Below are 20,826 nucleotides of genomic sequence, written 5' to 3' on the forward strand. Positions count from 1 at the left end.
ATCGACATTCACACCATCGCTAACGAACAGAGCAATGACAAATGGATAGCCTCACTGATCGACTTGCTCACCGATCCGCCGGCAACGCCAACCACTTGCACGTCACGTAGTCAAGCCCAACAGTTCGCCATTCTTGACGGCCTACTGCACCGACGAAATTACAACGCCGACGGCCGCCAGTGGCTACTTGTGATACCCCGCAGTCTGCGTTCTGAAATATGCGAGTCCATCCACTCTGATACGCAGTGCGCGCACTGTAGGGTATCCAAAACTTATCACCGCATTTGACAACGATACTTCGGGCGAGGAATGTACCGCTACGTGCAGAAGTTCATCCGCTCCTCCCTTGATTGCCAACGCCGAAAACCTTCAACGCACGTGTTGCCAGTCGGTCTACAACCATTACCTTGCCCTAAGCGTCCGTCTTGGCGCGTAGGCATTGGTTTGTATGGACCACTTCCTCTGACTATGGCTGGTAACCGCTGGGCCATCATCGCTGTGGACATTATAACGTGATAACCCGAAACTGCCGCCATCCCAGCGGCTACAGCACGGGATGCTGCCTGCTTCCTGCTACAGCGATTCATACTGCGTCACAGTCCGCCAGGATCTTCTAAGCGATCGAGGCCGCGTGTTCTTGTCGGAGTCGTTGAAGCCATTCCCAAAGAGTGCCATGCTGTTCACCGCAAAGCTACTGTTTACCACCCGAAGACAAATGGACTAAAGGAATGCTCTGAATGTACGTCACCGCCGATCACACATATTGGGATGCGATTCTGCCCTTCGTCATCTACGCCTATAATACCGCCTCTCAGAACACTGCTGGTTTTAGTTGCTTTTAGGAGCTTGCTCCTTATGCTCGGGGCTTGTCCATCGACGTAGTAGCCGCTAGTTCTCATTGCTCCCGCTAACTTGGCGTAACACAGGTAAAGTATAACCATCTCAGCGCACGCTCACGCGAAAGAGAAGTATTTTGCCTGTTGTTATTCGAGTGCCTTGATGATGATATTAACGCATGCAAAAGCACATATAGCATGTAGCCGCTAGTTTCAGCGCGTGCTTTAGTTTGATAGGAGCCGCTGTGCGCGTCTTCTCTCTTTCGACAGTCGTCTATGAACGAAGAAGACAAAGCGGCGTAGTGGAAGGCTCGCAAAGCAGCAGCTTGGGCTCACCGACAAGACCCTGCCATGAGAGCTCGCGAGGCCGAAGACAGACGTCAGCGTCGTGCGGACTCCGACGCGGACATCATGAACGTCATGAATGCGGACTTCAACGCGGACATCATGAACGGCGACTGCTTGGTTCACCACTTGATAGCCGGTTACGCTCTCCGATGCATGTAGTACGACTGCAAACGTCCCACCACCATCAGAGGGACCTGTATCGACATTGCCTTCTCGAACTTTACATTTCATGCTATAATTCAAGATCCCTTGGCTATGCATTTTACGGATCACAAAACAGTCATCTTCGAAGGGAAACGGTTCCCCGACCATATCGAGGGACGCCATTCTTGTAATTCGTAAAATCCACATAAACTTGTGTACATAATGTATATAGTCTATGAAATGTATATATAGTGCATCAAGTTGTAAATTGTGTATGTGCATCAAATGTAAAATAATAAACACTGTGTATATAACGTGTATATAACTATAACAAAGTGTCACATCTTTATATGACAGTACCGGAAATGCACGGAGCATTCCCTGTTTACCCGATTTTCTCCGAGCAAGCTCCTCTAACATCATTCACTTTGTGGATATGGTAGGGATTTTTTTCACGCTTCTTCTGACTGTACGGAAGGCACCCGTCACACCATCGACACGATACTTCCATACAAGCCGGATCCATCTGAGTGTGTGTCTATTTCTGACACACCTAGGCTTGCTGAAGAGTGTCGCGATCTTGCCAAGACCTTTCCAACAGAGGAACAATAGCGGCAGAAGAGCATTCATGGTGGCACCAACTCTTCTGAGCGCACGTTCCTGACTAGAGCGCTCGTATGGCTCTCTGTCTCTACTACTGCAACTGGCCTCTCTTCAAAACTGCTGCCGAAATACGAAGGCCCCTACCGTGTCGTTGAGCGCACATCCCCGGTCAACTACCTGATCGAACCCATCGAACCATCTTCGGACATGCGCCGTCGAGGGCACGAAGCACATACACACATAAGTGTTTGATAAAGTTTTGTTTCTTGTGCCGCGAACGTAGTGTACAAAATGGCCTTGTCTCGTTGTGCCTGTTACATCGGCCAAACTGGCCGATGCGTGAACACAAGGATCAGAAAGTACAGAATGATGTTAAAGAAAAATGAGCATGCTCACTTGGCTGCCCACTGTAGGAAGTGCAATTGTCATCCTGTCCTTACTGATACAAGTGTTCTATGCAGACAGCAACATCGCAGCATCAGGGAAATTATCGAAGCATTTCATATTGATACGGGTTGTATGAGCTATATAAAATATGTATTTACAGAAAGGAATCAGTAAAAGAGTCAAGATGGCTGACCGCCACACTCGCGCGCCCGTCAGTCTCTTCAGCCCTTCGTCTTCCTTCACTTCCTCTCCGTAACAGGACCCCCGGGCGTTGTAGCGCCGTCTCGGCGCAGGTCCGGCGAAGAATTGCGAGGAGAAGTAGGGCTTCATGCGCGAAACATGCACAATGTCAACAGGTGGCGTACTTGACGAATCCGAAGTGCAACGGCGCAATCTCGTAATTCACGTCGCTAACTTGACGCAAGACTTGGTAGGGTCCTGTGTAGCGGACAGGAGTTTCTCGGAGAGCCCTACACGGCGACATGGTGGACCAAAGGAGCACCCAATCACCTGCGGCAAACTTCCTATTACGATGCCGGTGGTCATAGCGGGCTTTCTGCATCTCCTGCGACGTGGCGAGACGAGATCGGGCGACTTGACGAGCCTGTGAGCCCGGTCAATAGCGTCGTGGAGCGTACATGGTAACAGATGGCGCGGAAGTAAGACGGTGTCAAACGGCAATATAGGGTGGCGACCATACAAAAGATAAAAAGGTGTGAAAATCCCGTGGTGTCATGTCTAGAGGAATTATATGCAAAGTCACATAGGCCAACGTGGCGTCCCAGTCGCGATGATCTTGAGAGACGTACATGGAAAGCATCTCTGTGAGTGTGCGGTTTAAGGCGTTACAGTAAGTCCATTAGTCTGTGGATGGTAGGCGGTTAGACAGCTTGTGCTCTGCTGGCACAAGATCTAAGTAGGTCGTCGACAACTCTCGACAAGAAGAGCGGCCGCGGTCCGTCAGCAAGCTGTCGTGGTGCACCGTGGAGGAGGATGACGTCGTGAAGAAGAAAATCCGCGACGTCATTGGCGCAACTAGTTGGCATGGCCTTCGTGATGGGCGTAACGTGTCGCATAATCTGTAGCGACCGCGATCACTTATTTCCCAACGTCGTCGTCGGAAAAGGGGCCAAGGAAGGTCAAGGCCGACGCGATGGAATGGTTCCTGAGGGAACTTCAATTGGTTTGGTAGAAATCCAGCAGGCGGCAGAGAGGGCCTTTTCCGGCGTTTGGCATAGGTCGCAAGTAGCAACATAACGACGCACGCCGGAGCGGTTATAGCCCAGGCCAGAAGAACCGACGTCGCACGCGGTCGTATGTGCGCGAAACTCCGAGATGTCCCGCCGTCGGTGCGTCGTGAAGTTGTTCAAGTATGACGGGCCGTAGATGGCGAGGAACGACAAGCAGGAGCTCAGGGCCTCAATGCTGACGTTGCGGCGGTTAGAGGATTGCCGTTATGCAACACGAACCTACGGAATGCGGCGTCGGTGCTGCCAGACTGGATGGCATCGATGGTGGTGCGCAATGACTCATCCCGGACGTTGTTCGGTGCGCATGTTCGCTCACGTCAGTAAAAGCCAATTTACGCAGCTGTCCGGATCATGCGCAGCGGGGTCAGGAGGATCCACCGGATGACGAGAAAGACAGTCTGCATCATTGTGCAAAACGTCCGGACTTGTAGGTGACTGTGAACGAAATTACTGGAGCCGCAAAGCCAAGCGACCAAGACGTCCGGTCGGGTCCTTCAGAGAAGTGAGCCAGCAGAGAGCGTGGTGGTCCGTAACGACGGAGAACATGCGGCCAAATAGGTATGGCCGGAACTTAGCGACAGCCCAGACTAAAGCCAAGCACTCTCTTTCGGTGATGGAATAATTTCTCTCGGGGGAAGAGAGCAGGCGACTGGCGTAAGCTATCACGCACTGTTGACTGTGCTGCCGTTGAGCGAGAACTGCTCCGATACCGTGCCCGCTGGCGTCGGTGCGAACTTCTGTTGGAGCAGATGGATCAAAGTGGGCAAGTAGGGGGGAGTAGTCAAGAAGCCAATGAGAGCGGTGAACGCTTGAGCCTGCTCAGGGCCCCATGAGAATGTGGGTCTTTCTTCAGCAGATCTGTTAGTGGCCTAGCAATGTCGGCGAAGTTCTTCACAAAACGACGAAAGTAAGAGCATAGGCCGATGAAGCTCCGCACGTCAGAAGTAGAGCGGGGCACAGGAAAGCTGCGAACAGCGCGGATCTTTTCAGGATCTGGTTGGACGCCGTCAGCGTTTACAAGATGACCCAGCACGGTAATCTCCCGGCGGCCAAACTGGCATTTCTTGGAATTCAGTTGAAGTCCGGCTGTTCTGAAGACTGCGAGAATTGCAGCGAGACGCGTCAGGTGGCTGTCGAAGGTGGAAGAAAAGACAATCACATCGTCAAGGTAACAAAGACAAGTAGACCACTTGTAACCTCGCAACAGAGAGTCCATCATCCGTTCGAATGTCGCAGGAGCATTGCATAGGCCAAAGGGCATGACCTTGAACTGGTATAAGCCATCAGGGTTACGAAGGCAGTCTTCTCGCGGTCCATTGCATCGACAGAAATCTGCCAGTAGCCGGACCGAAGATCAATAGACGAGAAGTATGTAGCTCCGTGCAGACAGTCCAACGCGTCATCGATGCGTGGTAGCGGGTATACGTCTTTGCGGGTGATCTTGTTTAAGTGGCGATAGTCAACGCAGAAGCGCCAGCTACCATCTTTTTTCTTTACAAGGACGACAGGGGAGGCCCAAGGACTGTCTGACGGTTCGATGACACCTTTTGCTAAGCATTTTCTGACTTCCGTTTGGATCACTCTGCGCTCAGTGTGGGAGACACGATAGGGGCGCCGGACGAATAGGACTCGCGTCACCGGTGTTTATACGGTGCTGAACGACGGACGTTTGCCCTAGAGGTCTGTCGTCAAGATCAAAAATGTCACTGTACGACGCGAGGAGGCGACGGATGTCATTGGCCTGTGCAGGGTTGTGGTCCGGGGCAATCCCTTCGAGAAATCAGTCGGCAAAGAAGATGAGCTGTAGTCGCAGTAGGCGCAAATTAAATCAGTCTCGGCGCTGAGAGCTGCAATTTCAAATTTGTCAGCATCAGATATGTTGGCCAAGAACATGCCACGAGGAAGTACTTGAGGGCACAAGCTGAAATTTAGAAGTGGTAGCGAGGTACGGTTGTCGGTGACAGTAGACGAGTGTATGCGGAACGGCAACGTTCCGGCTCAAAAGAATGTCAACGAGGGGATAGAGGACATATTCACCGTCGGGAACCTGCGGCTCTGCTGTCAGAACGACGTAGGTGGTGCCTGAGGTGAGAGACGCACGTCTTGAAGAGAGCACAGTCGCGGCGGGGTAGTGTTGGAAGCAGCGACGAGCTGAGGCAGTTCTAGCTGAAGGACGCCGGTAGCGCAATCGATGAGAGCAGAGTGATTTGACAAAAAGTCCAGTCCAAGGATAACGTCGTAAGGGCAGCGGTCAATCACGGCGGAAGATGACTGAAGTAGGTTGGTCGTCTATACTTAAGCGGGCAGTACACATACAAGCACGATTGGCGTGCCGCCATCGGCCACACGGAGCACTTGTGTAGCTGCTGGTGTGAGGACTTTCTTTAAAACGTGTGCGTAGCCGTGAACTCATTACAGATAGGTTAGCTCCCGTGTCGACAAGTGCTTGAACAGGTACGCCGTTCTACTTTAACGTCGATGACACTTCGTCTGGTGGGTACAGAGAGAGGATTTGCTGCCGTAGTCGTCAATGCAGCGCCACCTCCGGGGGCTGCATTTCTTAGTTTTCCGAAATGGTGCGGCCGAAAGCCACGGGGACGATAGGCGTCGTGGCTGTGGCGAACGGGACGATGGGCGACGTGTTTGCGGCGAACGAGATTGGTGTCCACGTGGCGAAGGCCGAGCGGCTGTACCAAGTGTTCCTATCGGCATTGTCAGCGGCGTTGGACTCGGGAGCGGGTGAAAAATGGTGGGCATTACTGTCAAAACGGTCATATTGGTCGTTGCACGAGGGGCCGAGGGACCATGTGCTGCGGCAGTAGCGGGCAATATGTCCAGCGCGGTGGCAGGTGAAACATATTGGGCGGTCATCTGCAGTTCGCACTCAGCCGGGTTGCGAGAACGTGGAGAGAATCGTCGGTTTGAGGAGGACGTGGCAAGAAAGGCGTTCGCTGACTCTGGGCGTGGCGACAGAAACACACAGAATGCACTCCGATATTTTCCAGCTCCTGACGAACGATGGCTTGAACGAGAGGAACGGTAACAGGGGTGGCATCGGTGCTGCGCGAAAAGAATGCTGGGGCGCCATCGCTTCCAGTTCACGACGAACAATTCGTGTCAGGTCTTCCGGCGGCGAAGGATGTTGCGGTGTTGACTGCTCTTCACACGTCGACGTGGCAGCGGTGTTGGAAGTCTGGCGAACGGTTGCAGAATGCGGCGGCTTTTTGCTTGCTCGAACTGACGACACTCTTTGATGATCGCATCCACGGTCGAACAGCCCTTGCACATCAGGAGGTTGAATGCATCGTCGGCGATCCCCTTCAGCACATGCCCGACCTTTTCACTTTCCGTCATGTCACTGTCGGCCTTTCGGCAGAGAGCGAGCACGTCCTGAATATAGGAGAGGTACGATTCCGTGGAGGATTGAGCACAGCAGGCCAGTTCCTTTTTGGCGGCGATCTTACGGCCGGCAGGTTTGCCAAATACCTCTCGCAACTTTTCTTTGCATTGGTCCCCAGCTAGTGAGTTCTTCTTCGTTGTTTTCGTACCACACCTTCGCAGTGCCCCTCAAGTAAAATAACACGTTGGCCAGCTGAAGTGTGGGATCCCATCTGTTCGGTACACTCACGCGTTTCAAACATGGCCAACCAGTCTTCAACGTCGACGCCATCGGTCCCACAGAACGTACCGGGATCCTTAGGTGGTACAAAAACAAGTGGTGGTGATGGCGACGTTGATGGAGACAGCGACGTTGATGCAGGAGGCTCAACGTTAGCCATGGTTGGGAGGGCGATGCGACGTCCGCTGCGGAGCTCCGTTGCCTGCTGAAGTACCCAGCACCTCCACCAATATGATACAGGGTTGTATGAGTATATAAAATATGTATTTACAGAAAGGAATCAGTAAAAGAGTCAAGATGGCTGACCGCCACACTCGCGCGCCAGTCAGTCTCTTCAGCCCTTCGTCTTCCTTCACTTCCTCTCCGTAACAATATAAAAAGTTCGGCAGATCCCACGTACCGTGGGAATCGATGTTATGCGAAGCCATGGGCGGGAAAGTGACTGTGGCGACATTTTTCACAGTGAGCGCAAAACATGACGGAATGACGCTAGAGAAATGTGCAAACGGTATACGCACACATATGTTGAAGACTCGCACATGTGTTACATAACCAGTTGCGCAACCACGGATGCGCAACGTTGCGCAGCTGTCATTGTGCATAACAGTTGCGCAACGACGCCAACAGAAACATGGTTTTTATCAACATCAGACTCGGTAATCTGATATGTAGTGCACATGACTTGTTATCGGAACAGTTCGTGATAGCGGCTACGAGGGGTCTAAGTATAGTGAAGTGCAAGTTGTAGTACAGCTGGTGGAAATCGTGGATGCCTCTCACGAAGAAGTGATCCATGATGCCTCCTGTCCTGGACCTGGGAACGAGGTCTTGTGATGCTCCGTTCACATTCAAGCTGTCTTTCATGTAGCTTAAGAAGGAGGCGTTGTTGGGTTTTGATAAATCAATGTTGAAGTCACCGGTAATGATGAGGGGCATGTTCCTCTCGGCATACTTATTGTAGGAAGCAATGACCCCGGTGTCTGCGTGTCTGTCTTCAGCTCCGTCACTTCCTTTGCGTCCGCCGCGGTGGTGTAGCGGTTACGGTGCTCGGCTCCTGAGCCGAAGTTCGCGGATTCGATCCCGGCTACGGCGGTTGCATTTCGGTGGAGGCGAAATGATAAAGGCCTGTATACTTTGCGGTGTCAGTGCACGGTAAAGAACACTGGGGAAACTGGTTAAACGCTGGCTAAAGAACACTGTATAAAGATGTTTATTGGCGGACACTCGGCGAAGATGAACGACAGCGACAGTCAAGGCGGGGCCGACTCTGCGCGAGCTGCACTCTGTCCGAAGAGGGCAACCCAGTAGAAGGGGCCGGAGAGGACGACCCATTTCAGGGTTCCAATAAGCTTCGCTACAATTACTCCGGGTGCGAAAAGGGAGCCGCCTGGCGACCTACCAACTTGTACTTGTCACAATGAGCGGGTCATGGTACGCCTTGAGGCGCTCCACGTTTACAATGTCGCGCCCTCGACGGTGCATGTCCGAGGATGGATCGATGGGTTCGATCAGGTAGTTCACAGGGGATGTGCGTTCAACGACATGGTAGGGGCCTTCGTATTTGGGCAGTACTTTTGAAGAGAGGCCAGGTGCAGTGGTAGGGATCGAGAGCCATACGAGGCGCTCCAGGGAGGAACGTCGGCTCAGAAGTGATTCTGTCACCGCTAATGCTCCTCTGCCGCTCTTGGTCATGCGTAGTGAAGGTCTTGGCAAGTTCGCGACACTCTTCTGCAGGTCGGGCGGTAGCAGAAATCGGCGCACACTCAGACCAATCCGGCTTGTATGGAAGGATTGTGTCGATTGTGTGCGAGGGGTGCCTGCCATACAATAAGAAAAAGGGAGAAAAACCAGTGGTGCTCTGAGCGGCGGATTGTAGGCGTAGGTGACGAAGGGCAGAATGGCATCCCAATTGGTTGTGATCGGCGGCGACGTACATGGAGAGCATGTCGCCGAGCGTACGGTTAAAGCGTTCGGTGAGGCCATTCGTCTGCGGGTGGTAAGCAGTAGTTTTGCGAGTGAACAACGTTGCACTTCTTTAGAATGGCTTCGACGACTTCTGACAAGAAGACACGGCCTCGATCACTGAGCAGCTCCTGAGGTGGACCGTGACGTAGCATGAATCGGTGGAGCAGGAAGGAGGCCACATCGCGCGCTGTAGCCGCTGGGAGGGCGGCAGTTTCGGCGTATCGCGTGAGGTGGTCTACAGCGACGATGGCCCAGCGGTTACCAGCGGGACGTCAGAGGAAGTGGCCCATACAAATCGATGCCAACACGCCCAAACGGCCGGTCAGGGCAAGGTAGAGGTTGCAGACCTGTCGGCGACAGGTGCGTTGAAGTGTTGCGGCGCTGACAATCGATGCAGGAGCGAACGAACTTATGCACGTAGCGGTACATCCCTCGCCAAAGTACCGTTGGCGGATGCGGTGGTAAGTTTTCGATACCCCAGAATGCGCACACTGCGGATCAGAGTGGAACGACTCGCATATGTCAGAACGCAGACTTCGGGGGTATTACTAGTAGCCACTGGCGGCCGTCGCCGCTGTAGTTGCGTTGGTGGAGGAGGTCGTCGCGAACGGCGAAATGGTGGACTTGACGACGCAACGCGGCGAGTGGGAGGTGTTGCCGACGGATCAGTCAGCAAGTCTATCAGTGAGGCAATCCAGCGATCCTGCGCTGTTCGGTTAGCGATGGTGTGACTGTGGATGGAAGAAACGGAAAGGGGAGACACTGAGCTGTGGGCACTGTCGTCAGGCAAGGGAGAGCGCGACAGGGCGTCGGCGTCAGCATGCTGGCGTCCGTTTGCGGTACAGTACGCGGATGTCGTAGTCTTGCAGGCGAAGTGCCCAACTGGCGAGACGGCCTGAGGGATCTTTCAATGACGACAACCAGCACAGCGCATGATGGTCGGTGACGACATCAAATGGGCGACCATACAAATAAGGTCGGAACTTCGTAAAGGCCCAGATGATTGCCAGGCATTGTTTCTCCGTGACGGTGTAATTGGTCTCGGCTTTAGTAAGCGTGCGACTTGCATATGCCACGACATATTCCGGAAACCCAGGTTTGCGCTGTGCAAGGGACAGCGCCGAGGCCCACACCGCTGGCGTCCGTGTGTACCTCTGTAGGGGCCGCAGGGTCGTAGTGGCGTAGTATCGGAGGAGACGTCAACAAACGACGAAGCTTCGCGAAAGCGGCCGTCGCACTCTGACGACCACGTATTGAGGGGCGCGTTGCTGCCAAGGAGCTTCGTCAGCGGCGATTTGATGGTCGCGAAGTTTCGTATGAAGCGCCGAAAGTAGGAGCATAGTCCTACGAAACTGCGCAGTTCTTTGACGGACGTAGGTTTGGGGAAACTCTGTCACGGCCCGAAGCTTGGCTGGATCGGGGAGAATTCCGTCCTTGGATACGACGTAGCCTAGTATTGTCAGCTGCCGTGCTGCAAATCGGCACTTCTTTAGGTTCAGTTGTAGCCCGGCGTCGCTCAAACGCGTCAAAACAAGCCGCAGTCGTTGAAGATGCGTGGAGAAGTCCGGGGCGAAAACGACGACGTCGTCGAGGTAGCACATGCACGTGTGCCATTTCAAGTTGCGCAGAACGGTGTCCATCATGCGCTCAAAGGTCGCGGGCGCATTACACAGCCCAAACGGCATGACGTTGAATTCTTACAAGCCGTCGGGTGTGACAAACGCTGTCTTCGGTCGAGCGTCATCAGCCATGGGGACTTGCCAGTACCCTGAGCGCAAATCGAGCGATGAAAAAGAATTCTGCTCCTTGCAGGCTGTCAATGGCGTCGTCTATTCAAGGGAGGGGAATAAACGTCTTTACGGGTGATCTTATTGAGTCGTCGGTAGTCCACGCAGAACCGCACAGAGCCGTCCTTCTTCGCAACGAGAACGACAGGAGACGCCCATGGGCTGTTTGAGTGTCGAATAACATCGCGGCGAAGCATGTCTTCGACATGCTCGTTAATTACACGACGCTCTGCAGGAGATACGCGATAAGGACGTTGCCGCAGTGGTGGTTGGGCACCAGTGTCGATGCGATGCGTGACAGCAGACGTGCGGCCGAGAGAAGTTTGCGCGACATCGAACGAAGAACGAAATTCTTCCAACAGGCACAGAAGCTGGGAACGCTGGACCGACGTAAAGTTGTCAGCAATGGAGGAAGCAAACACGTCAGCGGGTGACGAGTCGGATGTGGTAACAGCACTGAGCGTACGGGAGCGGGCACAGCGCGTGTCACCCGGTGCGTCCATAACTTGTGCGTCTTCGAGGGCTTCCGCTCTGCCGAGACATTCCCCTCGCACCAACGTAACAATGTACGGGGATGGGTTCGTAACGAAAATATCGGTGTCGCCCTGAGTGACTTGCACGGTCGCAAATGGCACCAGCAAACCTTTCCTGGTGAAAACGCGGTCAGAGGGAGAAAGGAGTGCAACGGTGTCGGAGAGACCGGTGCAATAGACGGACACAGCCGTTGACGAGTTTGCAGGACGTGTTGTGTCATCTTTGACGAGTACCTTGGTCGCAGCCGATGGACTATTCGCAGGCGTCAAATTGGAGAATGGTGAGAGCTCTATTTCGGCTGGTGCGCAAGGAATTACGGCATCGTGGCGAGCGAGAAAATCCCAACCCAGGATGACGTCGTGAGAGCATGAAGAAATGATGATGAATTCGACGGCGTACAGAGCGTCCTGAATGATGACACGGGCTGCACACCGCTGTCGGGTGAATACTTTGGGCTCTGGCTGTACGGAGCGAGAGCCCGAAAAGCGGCGTCGTCACGTTTCGTAGTAGTCGGCTAAACCTAGCGTCCATAACGGATACGGCAGCTCCAGTGTCCACAAGGGCCAATGTGTGCACGCCATCTACAAACACGTCTACTACGTTCGATGGGCTTTGCTGAGGGCTTTGGCAGTTCGATAGCGTCGCAGCTCTTGCCTCTTGGACTGCGACGACTAGTTTTCCTGGTCGCGCGTGACCGGACGGGGCCGCATCGGTGATAGTGAGCGGCGTCTTGGGGACGGCGAACGGCGGGTAGATGGAGACGGGCGTGACGTCGGTGACATAGGCGGCGGCTCGTAGTATCGGCGGCTGGACTGGCTGGTGACGGTCGATCCGAATCGAGGCGCGTGCATGCGATTGCAATAGCCGTCGACGTGACCGGCGCAACCGCACGCAAAGCAGATGGGGCGGTTGTCGGAAGTGCGCCATCGGCTTGCCGGGCTAGGTCCCATCCATGTCGCAGGGCGCGAGGGACGGGGTGGCTGCTGATATGACTGCATGGTGGGCTGCAGTCGTGGCGTATGGATGACGTCGGCGTACGCAGCCGGCACACTCTCTTCGAAGGCCTGAGGCCTTGCGACGGCTCCGGCGTAAGTATGTGGGGGAACCACAGGAATCGCTGGAGGCGGCCTGGTAACAACTTGCGCGTAACTGAGCGGCACAGTCGCCCGAGGGGGCTGGTGGTATTCCGGCATGACCTCTGCGATTTCCTGCTCAATAGCCCGCGTAGGGGAGGCAGCAGTGTGCTCGACGGCTGTTCAACAGGCTGCGGGTGAGCGAAGGCCAGTAGAGAGAACTGGCGGGCAACCTCCTCGCGCACGAAGGACTTGATTTCGGCGAGCAAGACGGAGTGGTCCGAAATGGCCGACATGCCAGCGAGATCGGCGTTGCGTGATGGAGGTCGACGCGTCATCAGCCGCTGCCGGCGCAGCTCCTCCTAGCTTTGGCACAGTGTGATGACCTCAGCCACAGTGCTAGGGTTTTTCGCGAGCAACATGGTGAAGGCATCGTTGTCGATGCCTTTAATGACGTTCCGGATCTTGTCAGACTCAGGCATGGTCGCATTGGCTTTCTTGCACAAGTCCAGGACGTCTTCAATGTAACTCGTGAAAGACTCGCCGGACTGCTGGGCTCGTTCACGTAAACGCTGTTCAGCTTGCAGCTTACGAACGGCAGGGTGGCCAAACACGTCGACGATGGCGGTCTTGAAAGCGGACCACGTAGTGAAATCGGAAGCGTGGTTGTTGTACCATAGGCTTGCGACACCCGCGAGGTAGAAAACCAGGTTGCTTAGTTTTCCGGCCTCGTCCCATTTATTGGGTACGCTGACACGCTCGTAAATCGCGAGCCAGTCCTCGACGTCGGTGCCATCCGCGCCGGTGAAAACAGGAGGGTCGCAGATACGGGGGACACCGGGACAGGATGTCGGTGCAGGGGGAGGCGTTTGCTGGGCGGCATCTTGAGTCATGGTAGAGGGCACGGCACGGGATCGCAGCTCCAAGGGCATTGAATGCTGACCGTAGGTGTTTGAAGGGCACAGCACTCTCCACCAAATTATAAAGATGTTTATTGGCGGACACTCGGCGAAGATGAACGATAGCGACAGTCAAGGCGGGGCCGACTCTGCGCGAGCTGCGCTCTGTCCGAAGAGGGCAACCCACTAGAAGGGGCCGGAGAGGACGACCCACTTCAGGGTTCCAATAAGCTTCGCTACAACTGGAACAATGGTGAAAATTGCCGGAGCCCTCCACTACGGCATATCTCATAATGATATCGTGGGTTTGGGACGTAAAACCCCAACAATTCTTACGATTATCATTTTCTTCGCGTGTCAATGTGTATGTTCGCGGTTGCTATGTTGATTGACACTCTGTATCACCTGTGGCACATACCCGCATAACATGAACTCTGGTATGCGGGTATGTGCCACGCGTGACTGAGAGAAAGGGTTTCATGTGGTACGCCACAGGTATTTGGCGTTATTCATGTCATGACCAGTGAATCTGTTCTTCATGAAATGATCCTCTGCTATGCAAATTTTGGTATATTACAACCTATGGAGACGACCAGGAGAGAGCCCAGACCTAGGCGGATAGATAGATAGATAGATAGATAGATAGATAGATAGATAGATAGATATATAGATAGATAGATAGATAGATAGATAGATAGATAGATAGATAGATAGACAGATAGATAGATAGATAGATAGATAGATAGATAGATAGATAGATAGATAGATAGATAGATAGATAGATAGATAGATAGATAGATAGATAGATAGATAGATAGATAGATAGATAGATAGATAGAAACGGCCAAGGTGCCTGAGGTTCGTAAAAAAATGCTTCGCATTTAAAAGGGGGGAAGACCTCTCTTAATCTCCTAGAAAATGAGATTAGCTTCTAAGATGGCACTTGGGATGTGGAATGTGTTGCCTTGCGAACTAGCGCGTGCTGTCACTAGTTTACGGCCTTAAACACATACGCCGCATCATGTGACGATTATCTGTATACAGTAAAACCTCGGTGATACGAATCTCGGGGGGTTCCCAAAAATATTCGTATCATTCGAAATTCGTATCACCAGAAAACATGGAAAATTAGTATGAGACAAACGAAAGTTGGCATACGTTTTGATTTAGTGTTTCTCAGGCCCGCAGCGACGTCATGAACAGCTCTGAATGATTGCCAGTAAAGTTTTTAGACGTCAACGATCATACTTGTACTCGTAAATATACGGTGCATGCGCGCGTGCGTAATTAATGAACAAGATGTGCTGTGCCCCGTGACCACTATTAGCCCCTTCCTAATGTTACTACGCTTTTCTGCATGACACTAGAGCACTGCGGCGAAAGTGATTTAAGAAGCGCTTTGCACACGATAGAGGCCAAGCTCCTTCGCCAAGACCATCCGCGTCGTTTCTTGGGGTCTTCGTCAACCTTTAATGAGACTTCAAGACGGACCCGCACCCAAAGTTTCAGTCTTGTTTCCTAGAACGTCTGATTGCGGCGGCATGGCTTGCATCGACGTGGCAGGCACGTGTTAACACAGTAGAAAGACGCTGCTGCCTCGAGCACAGGAACACCCGTCAACGCATCGGGGAAAAAAAGATGCGACGTCAACGTCATCTAATCTAAACGCGAAGGCGCCTAAAGGCCTCCAAAATTCGCTCACACTATCTCGGAGGCAACGACGCTCCGTTGATGGTTGCGCAGCGCGTAAGCCCGCGCCCGCGCTTGACTGCTGGGTCTTCCGTGACAGCGCGGGCGGCACCTCTTCGTACCTGTGCGCCGGCGTACGTTCATATCAAACGTCGCGGGATGCAAATCGGTTCGCAGAAACCGTACTCCAATACATTGCAGGCTAATGGGCTGTTGCCGGGACCACAAAAAAAATCCGTATGACCCCGCAATTCGTACGAGCCGTGATCGTATCAACGAGGTTTTACTATATATATATATATATATATATATATATATATATATTATATATATTATATATATATATATATATATGTGTGTGTGTGTGTGTGTGTGTGTGTGTGTGTGTGTGTGTGTGTGTGCGCGTGTGTGTGTGTTTGCCTGTGCGTGTGTTTGTGTTTATCTGTTGAATAAATTTTTCAGTTGTACTCAGCGCTCGTGTCCTCGGTTATTTGCTTCTTTTCGTCTTCGTGTCTGATTTTATGATGATACACACACAAACGCTAAGGAAATCACTTCCAGCTTTGAAGACAAATGCACTTGTGAAAACGTCGGCTCAAGGACCCAGGCCCTTTTTACCGATTTTTTTTCATCGCAAGCTTCTAGCTTCCAGTTCCTGCTTTTTTTAAGAGTGCATTATGCATTATGAAACATACAGCCAAAAAATGTCAACCAGTAACACAAAAAATGCAGCTGACATAACTTGCTAAGGAAGTGCAATCACTCAGACCAAAATTTTAAAATGCTTCAGTGCAGCCACAACTAAGCACCGCACTTGGCACGCATGAGTAGAATATGTACTGATAAGCCCCTCGGGTAGGAACGCACCATCCCGTATTTTCACTGGACGATTAGCCGTATGTGATGAAACAGAGAAATGTTCTTTCTTTACGTACAGATTGCCCGTCAAAGTAGGAAATATTTTGTATTTCACCTGAGACAGTACAACAAGGATGCACATTACAGTTTTATGCCTGCTGGCAAATGCACAAAAACGCATAAAATGCGTATGTATTAATTTCAGCAGGGTATTTGAGCACTCGTCAACACAACTAGCGAAAGTAGAAAAAAATATGAAAATTAACTTTTCTTTCGTTTCACGCAATGCATTACGCGTCAAAAATAAATCTCTGCTTTGGTACGCGAAACTCCGCATAATCTGCACTTCTAAAGTAAAAAGTAAATATCTGCACGCCATAAAAACAGGAAATTTATTACAACCTGAATTATCTTTTTTAAGACGGTATTCCAAGAACAGCGTTTACAATAAAATGTTACTCCACAGTGGCCGAAAGTCGACGCGGGAGGCGAGGACCGTGATATATTTCCTGTGGCGCTGCAAGGTGATGCTTTAACGGCATGCTTATGTACAATATCTTGTAACAATATCTTAACTGTAGCAGAGTCGCGAGGGTATAGCGTAATAGAACATTCTAGTATGCTGTAGTACGGCCTGCGGTCATTTCAATGGTTCCCACGATGTAGGTACCGTAAGTTACCAATAGGGATGGTAGATTAAGATTTTTAATCGATTAACCATTAATCGTTCGTCGATGTAGCCTTTGATCAATTAATTGCTTCCGAGGTGATGTTCTTATTGATTAATCCACATTTCTGATGAGTGCTTTAAAAAGCATATCTCATTATTTGAGAGGCACTGTTTTTGTTTGATCTCGACACAAGTCTTTCTATCAGACGCGCTAGAGACCACATTTGCGCATTTGCACCTGCGTGCAAATTCGCACCTTCGCCCACTGGGAACAGGGAGCCCGTCGTCTTTGGGTGATCTCACTGATTCCAGGATCTGTGGCCATCATCCACAGACGATTCCGCTGGACGTTGTATTGCCTCGAAGCCGGCCTACTCGAGCGTACCAAAATCGGAGGCACTTTCGGCGACTACACTGGTCGAAAATTTGCACAGGCAACATGCAGCGTAGCCGTGGGTGAGGAAATCCCGAGAAAGGGGAAAGAGAGGTGAGGAGGACGAGGAAGTAAATAAGATGCTCGCACTCGTAGGGACGGCATCTTTTCTCCGTTTGTACGTTAGTTATTGTGGAAGCCCTCGATACTGCTAAAACTGCGGGCTGACGTGATCTCTCCTTTGAGGTCACCCATGCGAAATTGTACAGCAACATACTGGCCTGAAACAGACCATCGGTACAAGCATCTTTTTGCCTCCCGGCTAGAATAAACGGCAGCTGCGCCAGCGTACTCCACAAGTTTCATGTAGCTTTAACTCGGTGCTACGTGTACCTCTTCAATCGTGCGTACAGCCGGAACTATAATAATTATTGATAATAATTGTTTCGGTTTAACGTCCAAAACAATGATACGATTGTAAGGGACGCCGTAGTTGAGGGCTCCGGAAATTTCCACCACATGGCGTTCTTTAACATGCGCCTAAATCTAAGTACACGGGCCTCATTATTTTCACCTCCATCGAAAAAGCGGTCGCCGCGTCCGGAATTCGATACGTTGACCTTCGGGTCAGCAGTCGAGCACTGTAACGTCTAGACTACCGTGGAACCCGAACTGAGCAGTGTCTAATGTATCAGACATTAGAACATATAGTATTTCGCGACTATCCTTCCTTCGTGTCACAGCAGAAGACGGGGGCCTCTAAGCTGGCTGACACGGGAGTGCAAGTATTTGCAGAAAGCTGCATTTCCCCCTCAATATACGACCATACAGTACTACTCGGGTACCCGAAGCACTGCTTGAACAACCAGGAATCAGCCTTTATTCTCTGCTGAGCAACCAGTATACGCAAGGCCGGTGTGACGTCACCAGCAGCGACAGGTAACAGCATACACGGCGCACTGTGCAAAAATATCAGGCAGCTATCATTGTTCCTAAGGCTGTAGTATTCACGTTACCACATCTCGTCTCTACCTAATGAAGAATCATTTCACTTGCGAAAGTCCGCATGTTGTGGCTTCCGCACCCCCGTGCTGCGTAAGGTATTGGGAGGTAAAAGTGGGTGACGTCCCTCTGGGTTGTGTAGAAACCTCCGGAGGCATAGGGCGTTCAGCTGCGGCGTGGTCGCTCGGTTCACTTGCTGCCGGACGTGGATCTGGTTGCGACAGTGCCACGGGCTCGTGGTTCGTGTCCGAGGGCATCGGAAGTGAGGAGGGAGCTGGCTTCGCTGGAGGTATTCGGTGATCCTGTCTCTCTCCGTGGCGTCCACTCTCGCAGACGTGTCGGCATGTAGAGTCCGCAGGTGATTGGCGTAGACAAACGAAACTCAATATGCACTTTGATCACATACGTCACCGCAGTGACAACTGAGTCACCCCTGCCTCCTGCCATGAACGTTTTCTCCGCGCAGTTTTCTCGTGAACGCGAGCACCAACACGAAACACGTTCAGCACAACGCCTGTGATCAACACTGTTGTTTCACATCCTCTGCTTATCCGCATACATTCCCAAAATCAGGTTTCAATAGACATTATAGCTTAGCGGGTTTAGCAGAATAGCGGGCTAGCAGAATAACGGGACCGAAATGCGCAAGTACGCTAAATGACCCGTAGCGTTACCGTACGCACGCTATTTTCAGATTAGTGTTACCGTGTTTGCGTGCTTAACGTAGTGTACATAAAACATGGCGGCGGTTTTTGGACGCCCGCTTTGAAACTGAATTTAGCGGATGTGTGGACGGATTCACTTCTTTCGCAGCAAACGACTGCGCGAATGGCTTTGTTTGCGTTTCGGGTTGCTTCGACACTCTATTATTACGGATAACATAGCGTAGTTTTTGTAGATGCGCTTCCCCTTTCGAACGTCCCTAGGCCTAACTAGAAGATCGCTCGTAAACAAACCTGCAACATAAACATTTTCGCTTTCTGGCGCTGTTGGTTCATATTTGTTTACTTTTATGTTAATAAATGAAGTGTCAGTGCTCCGTGCGAGCATACAGGCGAGCATTCCTCCGTTTTTTTCTTTTCACTTTTTTAACGCATTCACCCTCCGCTAGGTGACGCCACGGTCACAGCTTGGACACGTAAACGCCTATCCCGCTAAAAGTAAACCGCGCTGTCCGCAACAAATGTTTGCGGCACGGTAACGATACTCCCTCAACCCACGCTATCACGCTAACGATGACTATAACTGTCTCTTAACAAACGTTTAGTACGCGGTTGCTTTTTTAAAAACAACTGCGCCGGCGACTGTCCTGGGCATTGCTGGGAGTGTTTTGATACGCACACAGAAATTTGTCAACTCGTTCTTGGAATAAACAGCGACTAGCCGCAAGGCTTATCTTCCAAACATTTTTACGAAGGCTCACTTGATAGACCCGCACCATGCGTTCTGCCGCCTTATTCGATGTGGCGTGACAGGGAGGAATTGCCAACGTGTTTCACACCATTAGCCAACGAGAAGTCCGCAAACTCGGCGGACGTTACTGTGGTCCATTATCGCTTACCAACGTTTCCGGAAGTCCGTGCGCGGCGAATGTGCCTCGAATATTTTTTCGATGGTCTTAGATGCAGAGGTGGAATCATAGGCCACACTTCCACCCATTTTTGAGTAAGCGTCGACTAACACCAAAAACACATTCGCATATTTGACCGCAATATCCACATGCACATCGCGACCAACGTTTTCACAGGGTAGGCCCAGGGGTGCAAGACACCGGTTCAGCGGCGGCTTTGATGGCCTGACAATCGTACATCGTTTGAACGTATTGTTCAATACCCCGGTCCATTCCAGGCCACCACACAAACCTGCTGCGAGCAATTTTATTATGCGGCTGGCCCCCGAGTGCTCTTCGCGTAACAAGTTTAGCACTGGACAGCGCAGGGAATCGGGAATGATGACTCTCGAACCCCATGTGACACAGCCTTGTTCAAAAAAAAGTTCACACCGCCTGGCACAGAAACGCTGCAGGTCCTCTGCGCAACTGCTTGGCCAGCCATTCATCGTGAATTCGGCCACGTGGGACAGAATATGTTCTTTTTTGAGGCCCTTGCTATCGCTTGGGCTGTTAACGGAAGGCATTCAAAAACTGCCAAACTCTCGCCTGACTCTTCTATGCCGCAATCTGCGCAGGGAAGTCTCGACAGTGCGTCCGTTACTTCTACATTTTTCCCGCGTCAGTACTTGAGTTGATATTTGTAAGCTGCTGGCGTCGTCGCCCATCGTTGCATACGGGCCACGGCCAGGCTAGGCACTGAGGAAGAGAAAAAAAAGCATAACGAAACCACAGCCTAAACTTTTGTACGTTGCAACGGCAAATGAAATCCACATTGGACGATGCCGGCAGCCAGCCAACGGGTATACACAACCGCCCCAGTTGCCGCTTGTGTTGCAGTGCCGAAACCCCACCCCATCCCGCCTTCCCCAGAAGCCCACCTACCACATTAATCACCCTTCAAAGGCGGATTCTGAAGAAATTCCGTTATTTCCGGCGTACAATCTTATAAGTGCACTAGGGTACTACATAATCAGTGTTGATTCTTGCATCACCAAATAACACAAGATAAACGCTAAAGCAAACATCGGCAAATGCAACTTATCGCTCCTCACCGATTCCCAGTCAAAGCACAACCCGGTGGCTGTAGCAATAATTTTTTTTAGTTTGGTTATTGCAAGTGCAGTGACGATTGCTGAATACCTGCGTAACACGAGCGCCTTTCTGGGTAAAATATTAT

Source organism: Rhipicephalus sanguineus, unplaced genomic scaffold, assembly GCF_013339695.2.
Source record: "Rhipicephalus sanguineus isolate Rsan-2018 unplaced genomic scaffold, BIME_Rsan_1.4 Seq225, whole genome shotgun sequence".
Classification (NCBI taxonomy): domain Eukaryota; kingdom Metazoa; phylum Arthropoda; class Arachnida; order Ixodida; family Ixodidae; genus Rhipicephalus; species Rhipicephalus sanguineus.